The sequence below is a fragment of the Lactuca sativa genome, chromosome 7 (assembly GCF_002870075.4).
Source record: "Lactuca sativa cultivar Salinas chromosome 7, Lsat_Salinas_v11, whole genome shotgun sequence".
Lineage (NCBI taxonomy): Eukaryota > Viridiplantae > Streptophyta > Magnoliopsida > Asterales > Asteraceae > Lactuca > Lactuca sativa.
Genome location: NC_056629.2, coordinates 31,410,368 through 31,432,258, shown reverse-complemented (window position 1 = coordinate 31,432,258; position 21,891 = coordinate 31,410,368).

Here is a 21,891-nt window from a genome sequence, read left to right as displayed (position 1 = left end):
ACGACAACTATGGTCTTCCCAAATCTTGTGGAACAAGCATTCCACATGAAGATGATATTGCACGATTCGATCGAGGAACAAGAAAACATGCTTCACTTCCTCCACCTCCTCCAATTATTCTCCCTAACCCACAAGATCGAAGAATTGAAAGGTTCAATGTCACTAAAGCCCTATTGGAAATGAAACATGAAGATGGTAAACCCGTGTGTGCCCACGTTCTAGGAATGAAATCACACATCAATAGGTTGATAATGTTGGGTGCGTCATTCCCTGATAAGTTGGCTGTGAACTGGGTTCTGCAGTCATTGGCCTAACTTACATGCTCATTGCTGCTGAATCAGAAATGATTTGGCAAAGCAATGGAGCGTATTTGTTGGGAAAGTCAACCAACCATGATTCCGAGGACGTTCTAGGAGAACCGAACTGCGTTTGCTGCCAAATGAAAGGGCGTTGGATACAGGTCTGCCCTAAGAGCCTGAAGAGTCTAGAAGATGGGAGAGTCAAAGAGTATGGCTGTGCTTCAGGAAATCCACTATCTAACTCCATTAAGTTCCTATTCGTTGATTCTTAATACATGATGTGATAAGATTGCATTTGAATGTTTTGCAGGATCAGTGAAAAGAGAGGAAGCTTGATGGAAAAGCAAGATAAATCTAATCACGAAGAAATGGATCTTGATCGCATGGACTTGAAGATTAGATTTTGAGCTTAGAAAGTTATGATAGAATTGTTAGGAATATTTGACTACATTGTTTTTCAGTTGATTTTGCATTGTAAGGACAAATGTTTTCCTCTGCTTTTATGAATAAAATAAATTTTGATTTGACTCATTTATTTATTTCCTTGCAATGAAATCGTTATGAAAAATTGATGTTTCATATTTCTACAACGAATGGATGTGATTCTTAATTGTGTTAATAGTGGAAATCTCAAGAATTTACCAAATAGGGAAAGTTTTTCATTGTCCAAGTTTCAAGTGGACAGAAACTTGGAATCATGCAACTTGGTTACATGATGAATGAGAAATTTCATATTTGAAAATTAGACTAATTCATTGACAAAGTGTCAAGTGAAGGACTAGGAGATCAAGTACACAAAGTTGTGTGTTGATCAAGTCCACCACAAGGATAACAAAGATATTCATCATGATTTACTAAAGGATTAGTAAATATGATTATACTTATAAGATTAAGTGTAATTCTGAATTGATTGAAAAAAGGTTTAAATCAATAGCAGAACGAATAAAAGAATCAAGTAGGCAGAAAGATAAAAGTTTCTCTATTCTAAGAAGAAGGGAGAGTACCTTTTATACTTAATGATTAAGAACCATATCTCAATTGATCCTCTAAGTGAGTCTTAGTACAATTGTATGTTTAAGAAGAGGAATCAAGGATTGAAGAAATGGTTAAATCAAGAAGTCAATCATACTTCATTCCAAAACAAGTCTTAGAGTTAAGATTGTGATATTGAGTGAACAGTATTAAGAAGGTTTATAACATTCATCAAGTCTAGAATTTGGAAAAGGATTTTCTTATTTTCGTACATTTGAAATTGGAAAGTTGTGATGTCTTGGATAAGACAAAGACCAACTAGGACCAATTTTATATGGTGTTTTGTCTTGATAAAAGCTACACTAACTCTTGAATATTTGTTTGTCAAGAAATGTTTATTGACAAGGGAATCTTATATGTCACGGAGTCGGTGGGAGTCTTAATGGTCTTGAAAGGATTCAAGAACTAATCAAGAATAAACCTTATCGATGATCACTAGCATACGAGTAGAGGTCTACAACCTATCGTGTTGACATTATCTTGTTTCTGTGCCGTTCCAATCGAGTTAATTATGCATATGAGTTCTCATTTGAACACATAAAAGGCAAACACCTTGATCAATGGAAAGTACATTGATTGGAAAGGGTGAGCTGCTTAACTACTTGGAAGATATGGTGGGCAGCCGTGTTACCATGAGGCAAGAAATCAAGATTAAGAAAGTACGGTCCATATGAGTTCGAATTTGTCGTAAACTTAGTTTTTGACAAATTCACATGGATAGGAACATATACACCATTAAAATCTAAGTGTCATAAGATTCCCTCCTTCATGAAAATGACTGTGAGGAAATACTTTCACTAAAAGAGATTTCAAGAAGATAGTGATTGTGATAATTGGATTCTCGAATTCGATTATGGTTACGGTATCCCTTTCCATGATTCAAATTGTGAGATTTGCCAATTAGTCTTAATTGTTTAGACACACATATGAGCTATCTAAAGGAAAGGTGTATAAGCTTAGATAAAGGATTATCAAAGCATTAGGTATTAGAAACATGAACTTAAGAAATTCAATAAGTATTGTTTTCTGGAAGTTAAGCTGGTTTCTGAATACATGTCAAAGCTAGTGGGAGCATAAGTGTTATGTTTATAATAATCATCATGATAGTGGGAGCATAAATGTTATGATTGTATGATTATTAAGGCAAGTATTGCAAGTTAGCAATATTAATTATAGAAAACAAGAGTCATACTTTGCAAAGTAGTAAGGATGTAAAGTTGTTTTGCTATAATTAAGGGAGAGAATCTTATGCTTCATTTCAAATCTAAAAGCTTAGGTTGTGGAATGTTAATAAATTTAGTCAAGGATACATAGCGTCTTCTTAAATTTCGATTATGATTACGACATTCCTCTTCATATTTCGAATTATGAGAACGTAGCACGTAAAATATTATGGCAGAAGATTGATAATGTATCAAATATTTATGTAAGACATTATGCATCGTGTCCCATACACTTCGGGTATAGGATCGATTGCAAATGCTATAATATTTGACCATTCTAAAATCTTCCAAATGTCTAGCGCACTTAGAGGGAAAAAGGACAAGAATCGGTTTTGACTAAGATAATTAAACAACTATCAAAGGAAAATCCAAAGTTCGCCGAGGATTGGTCGCTTGTGAGTAGTTGGAAGTATGATATTGGATGGACCTTATCGACTTTATTATGAATAGATAAGATTCTATTAAGAATGAGCTGTCATATGGAAAATATGGAAATGTTTCCATATTGGGAGTTGGATATTGAGAATCAATGTCTAGATTAAAAACTTTTATGCAAAAGGATGTTCAAAGGAATGTACTTTGAGTGAAATACATCACATCTATGGAATTGTATTGTAACAATCTCAGATAGAGGACTTTGTAATTTCGTTGGCAATAGTCATTGTGACTTTTGTGATATGACATTACGAAAGGATCATTGCATAAAATGTTTAAATCTAGCATATTCTATAAGTGACAAGAATTTGATATTCTTTCACTTGTAGAAAGGATTGGGAGTTGTGAAATGAGTATGATTGGTAATGTGTTCATTTGATCTATTTCACAAAGTAAGAACCATAGGTAAACATTGTATGCATGCTAGGAGCATGGCACAAGTGTGGTAAGTAAGTCAAGTAAGAAGTTGATTACCCGAAACAACAAATAATGAGTAATCGATATGGTGATAAATAAAAGGTGTTTTATTTATACTCAAAGGTTTGAGGCCATATGGGAGTAGTATTATCCTTGTGTTTCACCTTGCATGTTTTAACTTCCTGAATAATTTAATTGGTTCAGAACAGTCAAATTATTCGAACGGGCCACAGTCGTTCATATGTTGGAAGTAGGTATGAGTGAAGACTGTCGTGATTTGGTGTGTGGATTGTCTAAAGAGCATTAGACATAAGCAAATGTTTGCTGCAATGTTCATGAATGCTTATGAATATGATTTGAGCATTGGATTAAACCCACACTCACTTGGATCACTTCATGGATTTTTATCACGAGTGATTAGTGAGACGATAACATCTTATATTCTTGAAACCGAGATGTGTGAGTTGTATCTTGCGAGTTGGTTGCACATTGATAATATGTAAACGCACCAGTAACTTGGTGTTATAAAACATATTATTGTGTGTGATTTGGTGAGTGAGTGCAAGCGAGCATTGATTCAAATTTTATCCGTTCCTTTTATCCAAAGTAGGATAAAAGCGATATCTGTGGGCCCCTCGATGATTTAGTGATGGCACTAAGCGCTTGGCCAAGCCGGGACTAATTTGATGTGTTCAAATTGTAGTCTGTTGTCAGTCGTCATAAATCTGAATTCGGGAAACAACACATAGACAGAGAGAATGATTTAGATCCATGTCTTAGTCTATACGATATCTAGAATGGAGGAATATATGATCCTTTATCTAAAGGACACGCGTATCTGATAGGATCAGAGTAGACAGCGGCTTTAGAAAGCTACGATTGCAGATCAGGATCTGAAGTCATACGCAGAATAGTTCTTAGACTTATCCAAGTGGGAGACTGTTGGATTAGTGTCTAAGTCCATAACTATTTTGGTATGTACTTGACCCGATGGTGCATGGTCCTTTTGGGTTGCCTTCACCGAAGCAACTTGATAGGATGAATAATGGAGAGAAAGGATTAAATATGATTTATTAATATATTATGAGAATAATATATTAAAGGAGAAATCATATTGTTTAATTAATATTAGTCAAGAATTAATAAGAATTAAGTTTGTGACTAAAAGACATTAATTAAACTAAGGGACTAGAACTGTCAATTGTATGATAGTTGAATATTGAGCTAATGGACTCCATATTAAAGGAGTGGACGAATTCTATGGGGAAACCCATTAGAAATCGTCCCTAGGCCTTTAAGGAAGGAGCCCATGGGTTGCTTAGGGCTTAAGCATCCAAATTAGGGTTTCCTAGTTTGATAACCCTAATAGCTGCACTATTTAAAGATCCCTAGAGCACCAAAAACGTGGGCAAGTAACTCATTAGGGTTTTGGACGGTTTTTGGGTGTCTCCTTCTCTCCTCTTCTTCATCCTCTTGCTCTTGGTGTTTTTGAACCATTAGAGGAGTGACATTTGTGACTCTAAGCTTTCTAAAGTCAATACAAGAAGGATTTGAGATTGTTATTGCTACATAACAATCAAGGTATGATCTAAACCCTAATTAATATGTTATATTGATTATCATATGCTAGATCTAGGGTTTATAGTCTTGGATGAATTGCATGTACAATAGAGAAACCTAGATCCAAGCATTAGGGTTTGTATGAGCATATAGGATGTTCTTATGGCTAAAACCCATCATATTGTACATTTTGAAAGAATACGAATTATAAAAGAAAAACCATTCTAAAAGAATATATGCAAAAGATGGTGATGAAAATGAGTTGTGTTTTGGAAATGGTTGTTTGTTGGTCTAAGCACGAGGGTGTTGATGGTTGTTTCTTAGATTGATGTCAGTTACTGCATGCATCACCACCATATCCTTGCATCTACCTCCGTAAAAATGTCATCATCAAGACTTCATCATCGAAAACCACCACCATCAGTTAATGTTAATTCTTTAAGAACTAAAATTCATTCTTTAAGAATAAAAATAAAATTTTTCTAGAATGTGTTGATAAATAAAGGTATAATTTTTTTTTATTACACTTCTAAAATTAAGGGCTGACTTTTGGTCTCTGGAAGAAATAATAAAACCATTTTTGGAATTATATACTACCATATGAATAATATTTTGAAAAAAAAGGCATGAATGTAAGATTATTAGCTCACCATCTTCTTTGTATGTGAACAATTTGGCAGCTCGTCACTTGCATCCTGTCAGTTGATGAAACATAGGTCAAGAAACATCTAAAAAATGAACGACAAAAATTTATAAATGAAAAAAGGCAAACATGTTAGTGATTTCAAAGAAGAAGAAAATGAAAAAAAAAAAAAACTAACCATGCAACAACTCCAAATTTTGCCCAACTAGAAGATATGAAAATTGGATAAACCTAAGACCAATGGAGACTTCAGACTTGAATCAAGCCAACCTTTGTATTTTGCATAAAAATAAGGAGCTCTCAACTTAAAAAAATAATAAAAAAAAACACAACAACCAAACTTTGTAATGCATTTTAAAAATTAGGATGAACTTTGACCAAAACCAATCACACTAACCATCTTTCCAGTACCCTTTTTTATCATCCCAATACTTAGTAATATATCTTAAGAACATAAAGAGAACTCTAAAGCACCCCTCCAAATTAAGAAAATGCACCAATCGAATTATATTGTACCTTCATCGAATTTCTAATTTGATGCATGAACCTTAATTTTCATTAACCCAATTCCAATTTTTGCTCATCACCAACTCTAAAAAAATCTGTGTATATTCTTTTTTTCTATAAAATATATTCTAAAAGTGCCTCCAACAAAAGCCTTCTAATAATCCTCCCATATATTAATAAATATGCCATATACTACCAAAAAATCAAATGGCAATGTGCATTGCTTCTAATCCAACAAACTATCAAAAGATTATTAGCACCAATTAGGTGTAATACTAACCTTAGTACAAAAACAAGCAAATCAAAATCTTGTGCAAAAGAAATGAGTCTCCAATATAGTTTACCTCAACAACAAGGGCCACCCCCGCAACAACCCAAATTCACTATGTGCAAAATCAGTATGAAGGAATCCCTCAGAGCTTCTGATCAAATCCTTTCGCCAAGATAGACAATACAAGATGCTTCAATACAACACCTGCACACAGGCTAATCACGAAAAAAGAATATCATGCATCAAGAAGATCCCTAAACAAAATACCCCACACGAACAAATAACACACAAATGAATCAAAAAAAATTATGAGGATTGACCGGTAATTGGAAAGAATAATGATTAAAATGCAAGAAATGAAGGAAAAACTAATTAATCAAAAGAAATTACTTACATAAGTATTAATATGACGAACAAAGCTGGAAAAATCGTTGTATTTGAAGGAATTAGGAAGCAAATCCCTAGTGAAATCAGTAGTTTTCCAAAAAATAAATCTATTGCCGCTCTTGTTCCACGAAATCATATCATCCGTCATCAAATCATTCCCCGATACCTGTTCACCGGCGCCAAAGCAGATTTGTGCACCATTTTTAGTTACAATTTCTGAATCTCACCAACGAACTTAATGAGATAAGTAGCTTCATTGACCGGATTTTAAAAAGGGGATTCATGATATCATTGAGGAATGACAACATCCAGGTGGAAAGAATTTATTGGGTTATCTAGTAAATGCTATTACGTAGTCCCGGAAACAACAATCGGTGTAAGACTCATTCTTTCGAATAGAACGTAATCATCGAAGTTGGGATCATTTTTGGAATTAAAGATTGTTATGATGGTGGATTTGAATAAGAGAAAGGGCTTGTTTTTTATGACTTGGACAAGAAAATGAAGAGATTAGAATGAAATTAAGTATGAAGAAGGTGCGATGTAATGCAATCAATCAAACCTTAGACGATTGAATGTGTTTAATTTGTAAAAGGGAATAAGGGAAAAGTGAGAGTTCTGTAGGTTTCATTCCACAAATATATGTTTTTAATTTAGGTAATCTATTAATTAATCAATAGGAATTTATTGAAATTATGTAAATTGTCTAATTTGCCCTTAAATGAACGATTGGTTCAGAATCGATCATACAATCACACAATACTTAGAGTTTATATATGAACCTAACTCTCTTTCTATATATATATACATATATATATATATACATATATATATATATATATATATATATGTATATATATCAATTTGTTCAAATGAAGACACTCAATAAAATGAAAACTTGAAAAAAAACACTATTTTTATTTTATTATTTTGCTTTGAATTTTTATTCCGCAATGAATATATGAATAATCATAAATTAATATTTACATTAGAATTACAAGAATGCTACACACATACAAAACTCACAACAGAATAATAGCATAAAAATAACGTCTTCACTTAATTTAGTGTCTTAGTTTGAACCATCATATATATATATATATATATATATATATATATATATATATATATATATATATATATATATATATATATCAATTTGTTCAAATGAAGACACTAAATAAAATGAAAACGTGAAAAAACATTATTTTTATGTTATTATTTTACTTTGAATTTTTATTCTGCAATGAATATATGAATAGTCATTGGTATTGTACAAACTAAGGAAGTTTTATCCAACACTCTGTGAGGTGGGATGTTTTTATATACACCCCAACTATGTTTTTGGGATCCCTCTGACAACTAGGTGTTTGTTTCTCTAAAGGAAGTCTTTCGAAAGAGAGAGTTAATATCCAAAAGAACTATTAAGAGCCACATTGATCTTGATAAGACTGAAGAATCAATTAACAAAGAGCCTAAATGAAAACACTAGCACTTAATTAGAGGTTAAAACCTATTAAGAAAAATAACATTCCTCTACGTCTTCCACGTAGATCTAATACAAGACATCATGGACCTTGTTGGCTCCATGTCACATGGGAAATGAGTCACTAATAGACTGCGATTAGAGTCTATCTGTAACACCGAAATTTTTAAAACAAATTTTTCGTTTAAAATCATTTATCTCTTTAACACTTTTCATAAAAATCTCCCTTTTTGTTTAAATTACAATACATGAATTTTTTTTGTTCAATCAATTAATAGACCAGGATCCTCAAAACCAAAAGCTTCTTCTGGTGTGTACAATCGAGCCGGTGCCGTCCCGTGATCCTGAGAAAACCTGAAACATATAACACAAAACACTATAAGCACGAAGCTTAGTGAGTTCCCCAAAATACCACTCTAACACATATTAGCCACTCAAGGCTATAACTCTGTTGACCCTCTGGTCAGTGTGTCTCAGTGGGACCCTCCAGTCCCAACTCTCTGTGAACCCTCTGGCCCTAACTCTATGGACCCAAAGGTCCTAACTCTGATAACTCTGAATCATGCATATCACATATCACAATAAATCTCATAAAATAAATAGAATACAAATACACTGTCACATAACTCAAAACCTAACTCTGTGGACCCTCTGGTCCTAGCTCTGTGGACCTTCCGGTCCTAAATCTGATATACACACAACATAAATCACATAGAAATAATGCAGTGCCACACATCGCATAGATAGCATACAATAACTCTGTCACATAACTCTGTTACCACTCTAGTTAAAGTATAGTGAGAAGACTCACCTGGCAAGCAGAAAGCACATATCCTCACACTTGAATCTCGAACTCGCCACCGCCTAACACATAAGGCCAATATCTCAAATTAACACTCGAAGTCTCAAATCTAATTAAACCGGTGATTACTCTTTCCCTCTCTAATCAGATAGTGGGTAAAAGACCATTTTACCCCTCCATGGCCTCTATTACCTATGTTAACCAAACCCTAAAGTCAACAAAAGTCAACGGTCAACCGTTACCAGACTGGGCGAGTACATAGGGGTGACTTGGTGAGTCCATGCATGTCTTCTAACTCTTCCAAGGCCTCACTCGACTCGTCGAGTGAACCTTCCATTCGACGGGTTTCCACTAGATTCGAATCGCGGGGCAACCCGACTCGACTCGTCGAGTCCAATTATGAACTCGACGAGTTACTTTCATGATCATACTCAAACAACCTTCTGAGGTCAGATCGGTTCCTCTAATCCATAGATCCGACCTTCCCAAGCTCAATAAACACGTAAAGGTTCAAACTTTACGTTCATGCGACCCACATATAGCCATAAATGGATAAATAACCCTTAAAATGATAACCTTAGCTCCAAATTCATAAAGGACTGCATAAAGCTGGGGAATAGGGACTCTCTGGACCTCTCAAGGTCCAGATCTGAAGATATATACACAAGAGGGCATCACATACTCTAGATCTCTTACCAAAAGAAGAGAAGAAACCTTAGATTCATGAAATATATCACCCAAACGAAGATGGACATGAATCCTTACCTCTCACAGCAGCTCTGAATGAAATGATGGAAGATTTGAGTCCCACAGGACATCCTAGCTCGAAATCCATCCTTCCCTTTGCTAAGACACACCAAAAGATGATGAATTAGCCCTCCTCTTGCACCACATGCTTTCTCTCTGCTCTCTAGGGTTTCTCAAGGTGTAATGGCCACAAATGAAGGCCATAAGGACCTTTAAATAGATCCCAAACCCGCTAAATTAGGGTTTCTCTGCCCAGCACCTACTCGGCGAGTCCCTCCTCTGACTCGTCGAGTCCACTCATTAAATCCGCGTGAGAAGCCCGACTCGACTCGGCGAGTTGGATCCTTAACTCGTCGAGTCTCTCCTTTAATCACAAGATTAACCTACACCATAATAACCCTAAGAATCCGAATGTTACAATTCTCCCCCACTTGAATTAGATTTTGCCCTCGAAATCATTCCTCTGTACGCAACTCTGGATATTGCCCACGCATCTCACGCTCCGGCTCCCAAGTCAGCTCGGACCCCTTCCGATGTTGCCACTGGACCTGCACCAGGGGCACTTCCTTGTTCCTCAGAACCTTGATCTTCCGATCCATAATCGCGACCGGTCTCTCAACAAAGTTCAGGCTAGTATCCACCTGAATATCCTCTAATGGTACCACTGCCGACTCGTCGGCTATACACTTCCTTGGCCGTGATACGTGAAAGGTGTCATGAATCTGGCCCAACTCTGCAGGTAGCTCCAACCGGTAGGCTACCCTGCCTACCCTCACAATCACTCAGAATGGGCCAGTATATTGGGGTCTCAACTTGCCCCTCTTCCTGAATCGGATCACTCCTTTCCAAGGATATACCTTCAGGAGTACGAAGTCACCGACCTGGAACTCGAGCTCTGACCGTCACCTATCCGCAAAAGTCTTGTGCCGGCTCTGGGTTGTCAGCAAACTCTGTCTGACCTGCTGAATCTGCTCGGTCGTCTGAAGCACCATCTCTGTACTACCCATCACACATTGCCCTACCTCTCCCCAACAAATGGGAGTCCGAAACCTCCTTCCATACAACAACTCAAAGGGTGGCATACCAATGCTCGAATGATGACTGTTGTTATAGGAAAACTCAGCCAAGGGTAAGTACGTGTCCCAACTCCCTCCGAAATCCAATACACATGCCCGAAGCATGTCCTTGAGCGTCTGAATCGTCCGCTCGCTCTGCCCATCAGTCTGTGGGTGGTAGGCGGTATTAAAATGCAACCTCGTGCCCAACTCCTCATGGAATTTCTGTTGGATTAGTGTCTAAGGCTGTAACTATATTTCGTAAGTACTTGACCCGGTTATGCATGGTCCTTTTGGGTTGCCTTCACCATTGCAACTTGACAGGATGATTTGTTAAGAGAGAAGAGATGTTATTGTTGATATATTATGAGAATAATATATTAAAGAAATAATATTGTTATTAATTAATATAAGTCATATATTAATTAAGAATTAATTTGGTGACTTAAAGAGGTTAATTGAATAAAGGAGCATAAACTGTCAAATGTGTGATAGTTGTGTTTTGGGCTATGTATCCTTATAGATGATGGGGTGGACGAAATTTAGGGTTTGGGAACCTTAAATTCGTCCAAGCCTAGAATCTAGAAGGATCTTGGATTGCTTAGGGCCTAAGTTATTCAATTTGGGTTAAAGGTGGAACCCTAGTATCCCATAGTATAAATAGATCCCTAGGGTGAGGGAAATCGGCACTCATGCAAGGCAAGGAACCCTAGGGCCGATTTCTCACCCTCTTCTCTCTCTCTCTCTCTCTCTGAAGATCATCCTCTTGCTCGTTGGTGTTTGTGAGCCATTAGAGGACTGACAATTGTGACTCTAAGCTCTAAGAAGAAGAAGTATCAAGCAAGTAATCTAAGGTATTGTTCTAGATCCAATTTCATATGATTTGATTCAATTGTTTACATTAGATCTAGTATTGTAAGTCTTGGATTCAATGCATGTACAATTAAAGAAACCTAAATCCAAGCATTAGGGTTTGCATGTGCCCATAGGAAAGTTCTTATGGCTCAAACCCATCAGTGGTATCAGAGCCTTGATTGATTTCTATTGAATTGATGCATTGGTTAATTGCTTGTTGCTTGTAAAATCCGATTTTTGGTCTTCTGCCTGATGAACTCGGCAAGTTCCACTGTGGACTCGACGAGTAGCTCCAACTCGGCGAGTCCATATTGGGTACTCGGCGAGTTCAAGCATCAGAAAGAGGGAGTTTCGGGATTTCTTGCTGTTTTACTTGAGGAAACTTGCCTTAACTGTTTTGGGTCATTAAAATTCGATTTTAACCATATATATGAGTATATTCTTGACCAAACAAAAGATAATTACCAATTAGTTGAATAATAACTTCCTTATGTGATAATAATTTATTATTTGAATTAAATTGGTTAATTATTTTGCAAGTAATATTGAAGAAGATCAAATTGAGATAATTTAATTGTTGATTTACATTATTTGCTTTTTGATCATTATGTTTTGAAAAGTTTAAAACTTGTCCTCAAGTTTTGAAATTTTTTTTTTGTGATTAAAACTTTAATTTAAATAATTTAAATTTCAAATCCTAGAATTTTACAAGTTTAAAATTCAACCCTATACTATTATATGATTACAAGCTTAATATATATATGTATGAGAAAACTATGTTAGTCTTACCGTTAGTAGGCCTCATTCACGAAGTCGGTCTATAAGGTGGGTATAAGGTTGCTGTCTATAAAATGGCGCTTAATGGGTGTACACTCACACCTACCGCTTGCTTGATTGGTGGAGGGTCGTTAGCCGAACGGGTAGGATAGGGCAACTCTCTCTCCTCATTAATAAGTATAATGATTCTATAAAGTAACTAAACTATTTTATAAAATTCCCAATCTTAGTTACTTTAGGAAAAGTGAATTGATGCAATCCCATGCAATTGCACTTTGCACCCTTGCTAAGAAGTTAGTGGAGCGTGTGTGGTTTACTGGCACACTAATTGGTTCTAAGGAAAGGTGGCAAACGGTGATTCATTGTTTATCATAGTTCGATGGAGCGTGTGTGGTTTACCGGCACATCGAATAGATGATTGTAACAATGAAGGCACCATGTAGATTTGCATGGTAATTCACACCCGCTTTGTGATCCTCTGTATCCAAGTCACAAACTAGAGGAGCATATCGAGATTTAAACATGCCATTGAAAGGTTCAATGAATCTCTAAAATCTAGGAATTCTCAATAAAACTTAAGGTTATGTTTTCATGGTGAAGAATTAGTGAATCGTCATTCACTTACCTTCAAATTATTTGCATGATTGGATTACGACATCCCTTTTCTAATATGTAAATAATGTTGTTGGGTCCTAGCCCTAATTTTTCATTTTGGGTGCTTAATTAGGGATCCAATTCTAATCAAACTTTGTCCTTTCTATTTTTACATGTCGAACGCAAACAACACTGCTGCTAACTCATTCACGTTAATGAGTGTTTGCCAAAAGGTGACCTTCGATGGTACGAACTTTAGCGAATGGATAAGATACATTCGCACCATTGCACGCTACGAGGACAAAGAGTATTTCCTCGACGAAAAGCTCGAGAAGGTCAACCCGGAAATCGCTACTCCCGAAGAGATGGCTGTCTTTGAGACACACGAATGTGATGCAACAAAAGTCCATTACATCATGATAGCCACTATGAACCAAGAATTTCAAAAGTCCTATGAGGACATGTATTCATATGAAATGCAACAGGACTTGATGGAGAGGTACCACCAAAGCGCGAGGCAAGAGCACTACGAGATCATCACTAACATGATCACTGCCAAGATGGGAAATGGAGAATCGTTGACTGTGCACTTGCAAAAGATGCAACGATATGTTGATCGTCTTTGCAAGTTAAATGACTATGAGGAGGATTTGGCCATCGACATTGTTCTTCATTCCTTGCCTTCATGCTACAACCAATTTAGGATGACCTATCACATGAACAAGGAAGAGGTCACCCTAAGCAAAATCGAAGGACTCGTTAGGACTGCTGAGAGCAACCTAAAGGACAAGTCTGTTGCACCATCTCCCGCACCAACCGCTGCTCCTGTTTTGGCTATTGGGCAGGGAAAGGGCAAGAAGAGGAGGGCTCCGTCAAAGATCCACCGCAAGGGAAAGTCCCAAGATGGTTCTTCTTCTAGTGGGACCAAAGTTGATCCAGCTAAGCCCAACCCTAACCCGAAGGAGGCAGAGTGCCATCATTGCCACAAGATAGGGCATTGGAAGAGAAGCTGCCCGAAATATCTGCAAGCCATCAAGGATGGAAAGATCAAGCCATCTTTTGCAGGTATATACACAATTAAATCTAGTAATTCATCTCACACTATTTCTTGGGTTCTTGATACAGGATGTGGTTACCACATTTGTTCTGATTTGCAGGGACTAAGAAGAGATAGAGATGTGGAGCAAGGAAGAATAAATCTAATCATGGGAAACAGAAGATCGTCGCCTGTCACCAAGATTGGAGTATATTCTTTAGTGCTTAGTAATGGATTAGGTCTAGATTTAAATAATTGTTGCTACTCGCCAGATATGGCAAGAAACATCATTTCATTTCATGGTTTGTTTAGAAAAGGATTTAGATATTCGTTTAATAATATGAATGGTTCTATTTATGCATATCTAAATGGTGTTTTATACTTTGAAGCAATGCCTTGTAATGGAATTTATGAAATTGTTATGGTTGTAGATAACCTAGGAAATGATGTGTTGTGTATAGATTCTTCCAATAGTATGGATAAAGCATCTTTGTGGCATTGTCGTCTTGGACATGTCAACAAGAAGCGCATAGCCCAACTCCAAAAGGATGGAGTGTTGGAGTCATTCGACCTTAGGGAAGATGACACGTGTGAATCTTGTTTACTTGGAAAGATGACCAAGTCACCCTTCAATGGCACATGTGAGAGGGGTGAGGGTTTATTGGATCTCATACATACCGATGTATGTGAGCCCTTTAGATCCACCACAAAGAATGGAAACTGCTTCTACGTGACTTTCACCGATGATTATAGTAGATATGGGTATATTTACTTAATCAAACACAAATCTGAAACGTTTGAAAAGTTCAAAGAGTTCAAGAATGAATTGGAGAATCAATTGGGCAGGAAAATCAAGATTCTTCGATCCGATCGAGGAGGAGAGTACCTAAGTCTTGAATTCCACGACTATCTCAAGGAATGTGGAATAGTTTCACAATGACGCCACCTAGGACACCGCAGTTGAATGGTATGGCAGAAAGGCACAATCGAACCTTGTTGGACATGGTTCGTTCTATGATTAGTCTTGCTTCACTACCTATCTCATTTTGGGGGTATGCCTTGGAGACTACCGCCCATATCCTTAACTGAGTCCCTATAAAGAAGGTTGCCAAAACACCTCACGAGATATGGACAGGGAAAGCTCCCTCGTTGGCACATATCAAGGTTTGGGGTTGTGAAGTTTTCATAAGACGAGAAACTCATGACAAGCTCGAACTTCATAGTGAGCGATGTATTTTCATCGGCTACCCGCAGAAATCCTTTGGATATCTCTTATATAGACCGAGTGACAATGTTGTCTTCGTTGCGAGGATAGGGGTTTTCCGAGAGAGAGAGAACTCATAAGCCAAGGAGACAGTGGGAGGCAGATCGATCTTGAAGAGATTCAAGAGTCGAGTGATGAAGGAACCTCTACCGCTGGCGATCAACTCGAGGAGGAAACTCCGATTGAACCAATTGACGAGTCAATACCTCTTAGACGTTCCGAAAGATTTAGAGTTCAACCCTAGTTGTATGGTTTTCATGTTACTACCGAAGGGGACACGTATATTAGTGATAGTACAATAATAAATCTAGATGAACCTAATTGCTATAAGGAAGCCATGGCAGGCCCAGAGTCTGTAAAATGGAAAGAGGCGATGGCCAGCGAGATTCAGTCCATGTATGACAACCAAGTTTGGAATTTGGTTGACAATGTGCCCGGACGTAAGACGGTTGGGTGCAAATGGATCTTCAACAAGAAGACCGACATGGATGGGAATGTGCACACATACAAGGCGCGATTGGTTGCGAAGGGCTTTACTCAAACTCCCGGAGTTGACTATGATGAGACCTTCTCACCAGTTGCGAAGATTAAATCTATTAGGGTAATGCTAGCCATTGCCGCATTTCATGATTATGAGATATGGCAAATGGATGTCAAGACTGCTTTTCTTAATGGGAAGTTGGTTGAGGATGTTTACATGGCTCAGCCAGAGGGTTTTGTCGATCCGAGCATGCAAATAGAGTGTGCAAGCTTGAGAAGTCCATTTATGGACTTAAGCAAGCATCTCGCAGATGGAATCTTTGCTTTGATGAGAAAGTCAAAGAGTTTGGATTTTTATGAAGCGAAGATGATTCATGTGTATATGTCAAGGCCAGTGAGAGCATAGTTAGCTTTCTCGTTTTGTATGTCGATGACATACTGCTCATAGGAAACGACGTCCTGACTCTGCAGGCGGCCAAGTCCTGGCTCGGAAAGTGTTTCGCTATGAAGGACCTCGGAGAGGCTTCCTATATTTTAGGAATAAGGATAGTGAGAGAAAGAAGTAAGAGACTAATAGGACTTAGTCAGAATACTTACTTAGATAAGGTACTAAAACGTTTTAGTATGGAAAACTCGAAGAAGGGAGAACTACCGATATAGAGTAATACCAAGTTGAGTAAGACTCAGAGTCCGAGTACCAAAGCTGTGATAGCTGAGATGAGCCGAGTACCTTACGCTTCCGCAGTTGGCTCAATCATGTATGCTATGACTTGTACTCGTCCTGATGTGGCCATTGCTTTGAGCATGGTCAGTTGATATCAAGGGAATCATGGTAGAGCGCATTGGATTGCGGTCAAGAACATCCTTAAGTACCTTCGGAGGACCAAGGAATGGTTTCTAGTCCTCGGGGGGAGTGATGACTTGAAGGTGCGAAGGTATAGTGATGCCAGTTTCCAGACCGTCAGGGACAACTACCGTTCGCAGTCGGGATGGGTCTTTACCCTTAATAGAGAAGCAGTAACTTGGAAAAGTTCCAAACAGGAAACTATAGCTGATTCAACGTGCGACTCAGAGTATATTGCAGCAAGCGAAGCCTCAAAGGAGGCGATGTGGTTGAATAACTTCATTAGTGATCTTGGAGTTGTGCCTGCCATAAAGGAGCCTATGGAAATTTTCTGTGATAACGAGGGAGCGGTTTCCTTGACCAAGGAGCCAAGGGATCATGGTAGATCTCGACATATCGACAGAAAATATCACTTTATTAGACATCGACTAGAAGAAGGACACCTCGTAGTGAAGAGGGTATCATCAGAGGATAATCCAGCAGATCCGCTTACGAAGGGACTGAGTAGGGTTAAGCATTTGCAGCACGCTAGGAGTATTGGGCTGAAAGACGATATTAGTTTAGATTAGATAGTTTTGAAACATGTAATAGATAAATGTAATTGACATTTGATGATTAAATAAAAGAGTATTATTTATAAGTAAAGTTATTGTCTTATGTTGATTGTTTAAACTATTGTTTCACTTTGCATGTTTTGACTTCCTGAATAATTGAGTTATTAAGAATAATCGAATTATTCGAATGGTCCACAATCGTTCATATGTTGGAAGTAGGTATGAAATAAGATTGTCATGAATTGGTGTGTAGAATTGTCTAGAAGGGTATTAGACATAGCAAAAGTTTGCTACAACGTTCATGAGTGCTTATGAACAAGTTTTAAGCATTAAGATAAACCCGCGCTTGCTGGAATTGTTGGGTTTTGAGCAATCTAACACTTCCTAAGTGTGCATGCAACCCTAATAAACCTTGGATCTATGTTTGTCTAAATACATGCAAAATAATAATTTTCCAAGGTTCATAACCTATCTAACATGGCATGGGGTACTTTTAAACATAAAGGAATTAGATGAGATTACATACCTTTTGATGATGAGTTCAATTCCTAAGGAGTTTGAGGGCCAAGCACCAATAGTGTGAATGCCTCAAATGGAATCACAAATCACCACAAACTCTTGGAAAACTTTGAGAGAGTGTATACACACTTATAAAATCGGCCACACACAAACACACACACTAGTGACACTAGTGGCCATTTCATGCAACATAAGCATGCTTATATAATGTACATGATTAGGGTGAAACCCTAATAACCCATGTCTTTTCCTTTCCAAGGATCCATGGGTTAAAAGCTCCATGGATCATCCATGGACTTCCATATAAGCCAAGCCCATTAACAAATGAGTGTTAGCCTACACTATATAAAACCAATAGCCCACAATTTAATTAGTCTTCATTTTAATCTCTAAATTAATTCATAATTAATTTAAGACTAACACTAATTAAATAACTTCATATTATAACTTACAATATATTAATAAACATATGTGTATAACTCTCATAAAATTATCCATAAATAGTTTGGATGAAATGCAACCCAAATGGACCATGCCGGGTCAGGTCAAGTATATACCAAATAAGTTATGGACTTAGACACCTTATCCAACAGGAATCACTTTATGGAATGTGACACGAGTGATCGCAAGACGATAATATCATATGGACTTAAAACCTAGATATATGGTTTATTATTTACTAATTGGTTGTACATTGATAATGCGAAACCGCATCACTAAATTGATGTCATAAAATGCATTGTTGTGTATAGTTGGTTAGTCGATAAGTAAATGCATATAAGTCGAAGTTTATTTGTTACTTTTATTCTAAGAGGGTAAAAGCGATATCACGGCCGTTCGATGATTTGATTTGACTTATGTGCCGGGCCCGGTCAGGTCTGAATTGATGTGTTCAATTAAGTTATATGTTGAATGAATCTGAGATCGAGAAACCAAAATGCTGGACAATAAGTTCCATAAGATTGTCAGCATAATATCTAAACAGAGGATTGTACGATCCCTTATCTAAAGGACAGGTTACTGATAAGATCAGAGTTGACAGCGTCTTTGTGAGCTATGATTGCTAAAATGGTTTGTGTTTGCATGTATAGTTACTAGACTTATCCAAGTGGGAGACTGTTCGATTAGTGTCTAAGGCTGTATTTATATTTGGTAAGTACTTGACCTGGTTATGCATGGTCCTTTTGGGTTGCCTTCACCATAGCAACTTGACAGGATGATTTGTTAAGAGAGAAGAGATATTATTGTTGATATATTATGAGAATAATATATTAAAGAAATAATATTGTTATTAATTAATATAAGTCATATATTAATTAAGAATTAATTTGGTGACTTCAAGAGGTTAATTGAATAAAGGGTCATAAACTGTCAAATGTGTGATAGTTGTGTTTTGGGCTATGCATCCTTATAGATGATGGGGTGGACAAAATTTAGGGTTTGGGAACCTTAAATTCGTCCAAGCCTAGAATCTAGAAGGATCTTGGATTGCTTAGGGCCTAAGTTATTCAATTAGGGTTAAAGGTGGAACCCTAGTATCCCATAGTATAAATAGATCCCTAGGGTGAGGGAAATCGGCGCTCATGCAAGGCAAGGAACCCTAGGGCCGATTTCTCACCCTCTTCTCTCTCTCTCAAGATCATCCTCTTGCTAGTTGGTGTTTGTGAGCCATTAGAGGAGTGACAATTGTGACTCTAAGCTCTAAGAAGAAGAAGTATCAAGCAAGTCATCTAAGGTATTGTTCTAGACAATTGTGACTCTAAGCTCTAAGAAGAAGAAGTATCAAGCAAGTCATCTAAGGTATTGTTCTAGATCCAATTTCATATGATTTCTTTCAATTGTTTACATTAGATCTAGTATTGTAAGTCTTGGATTCAATGCATGTTCAATTAGAGAAACCTAGATCCAAGCATTAGGGTTTGCATGTGCCCATAGGAAAGTTCTTATGGCTCAAACCCATCAATTTCTTCCAGAATCTGGAAGTGAAACGTACATCTTGATCCGAGACAATCGAGATCGGTATTCCGCCGCGATACCACCTCCCTCACGTACAACTCTGCCAGGCTCTCCGCAGAAGGGCTCCAACTGACTTCCTCTTCGCATCAACTATCTCGGCCCTGTGACAAACAAGTCACAAAATTCTCAAATGAAAACTACAATCCAACCGAAAATCGACTTAGCCCTGATGGAGACGGAGACCCCAGTCTCGCCCCTGGTTCAACCATTAGGCTCCAGAAACTCAATACTAGGGCTACTCATGCCTAAAAATCTTCTTCATCATACACTGATCGGAGCACACTCCATCATCACACTCTCTTGCCGCCTAGTAAGTACTATGGCTCCCCGCAACATCACGACAGCCTCTGACTAGTGAGTACTACGGCTCCCAGTAGCACCACAACACCAACTGACTAGTGAGTACTACGGCTCCCCGTAGTACCACGACCCCCTCTCTCTGACTTGTGAGTACAACGACTCCCCATAGCATCACAACACCCTATGACTAGTGAATACTACGGCTCCCCGTAGCTTCACCCCATACTCTCATTCTCATTACAATGCCACACTACGTCCACTAACTTATGCTCTGTAGATTATCATAGATAGCTACACACACTTGTCCCACATATGCATCACAGACTCTGGCGGCAACCGCTATAACAAAATACCTACCTCTGCGAAGATCCACTTTCTTAAATAATCCCTCTTGATGTCAATACCCGAAGGGCTCCCACTGGAACCGTAGATACAAGATACACCACTATTCGTCTCAAACTCAAGATTCTAAATAACTCCGAAATCGGGACATTATACCCGGGTACCATGGAACACCATTACAGAACATCACGATGTCCTGTCTCAACCACTGATCTGCTACTCCCAGCACCATACAGATACAACAATTCATTTCCTCTGAACCCCATAAATAATTCTTCATTTTACCCAATGCGCAACTTCAGTGTATCCAAACACTCAATTGGAATACAAAGAAAGCGCTAACGCTTCAAAACACACTGATGATCCTCCGAAACCCTTTCCCTTACTGCTCAAAATCCAAGCAAGAATACATATACCGGCCCGGGAGTTGGCTGCTTGATAATCTTCTATCCACCCCGAAAAAGGGCATATACAATCCATACTTCGACCCAGAAGTTCTCAACTGCCCATACCATCATTACGAGTCTTCCACTTGAAACGGACCTTGTCCACCTGCCGTGGAGACACCCATCCTTTCTCAGACACATACCACATGCATTATCTCGCTCTGCAACTTTCCTTGATCACCAATGACCCTGGTCTCATGAATTCGAGCCGCAGGTTTCTGTATCCAACCCCTAACCGCTCTTGCACAAATCTCTGGTTCCCTCAATAAAATACCCGGTTCTCCCCCACTTAGGGTTCGAACCATCACCAATTGACGCATCAACACTCAACCCCACAACCGGTTTCCTCCAGAAACATCGCACATATGCTTGGAAGGTGCCACACAATGCCCAATGATCTCCCCACGTAGAGATCAAGAAACCTCAAATACCCTAAATCTCCGAAGAAATCCTCAGGAACTTCTCATCACGACTGCCTCTAGCCATTCGAAGTCTCATACCATCCCAATACTGAACATCCTAACCGTCCAGTACTATCACTGACTCTTAGAATGAAACAATAAATCATCATACTCCTCATCCTCGACTTCTCAACCCCCGTTCCAACACGTGAATCATCACGAGAATAGGGACTCCACTACCATACTCAATACCAGTCATAGACAAAAGAGCCACCGCTCTGACATACTCGACTGTATTACCCGCTAATATCGCTACCACACGCCCTGCTATACTCAATTAGGGTGTAATGTGGTCCTTGACCATCTCAGTCCCCGCTGACTACCTGCTCATGGTAGATCATTTCCTCGCGGCAGACATGCTGCCTGATACTCTGGTGGAAAAATCATCGTTAATGTCAACCCGTAGGGTTTACACCTAAACCCAAAACTAAAATCTCACGCCTCTCCTACTTCCCACAGGAAACATAAATAACACCCATCAGGTCACAGAAGGTGACATCTCCTCCATCGGCTGATTTCTCACTCAGACCGTAATCCCC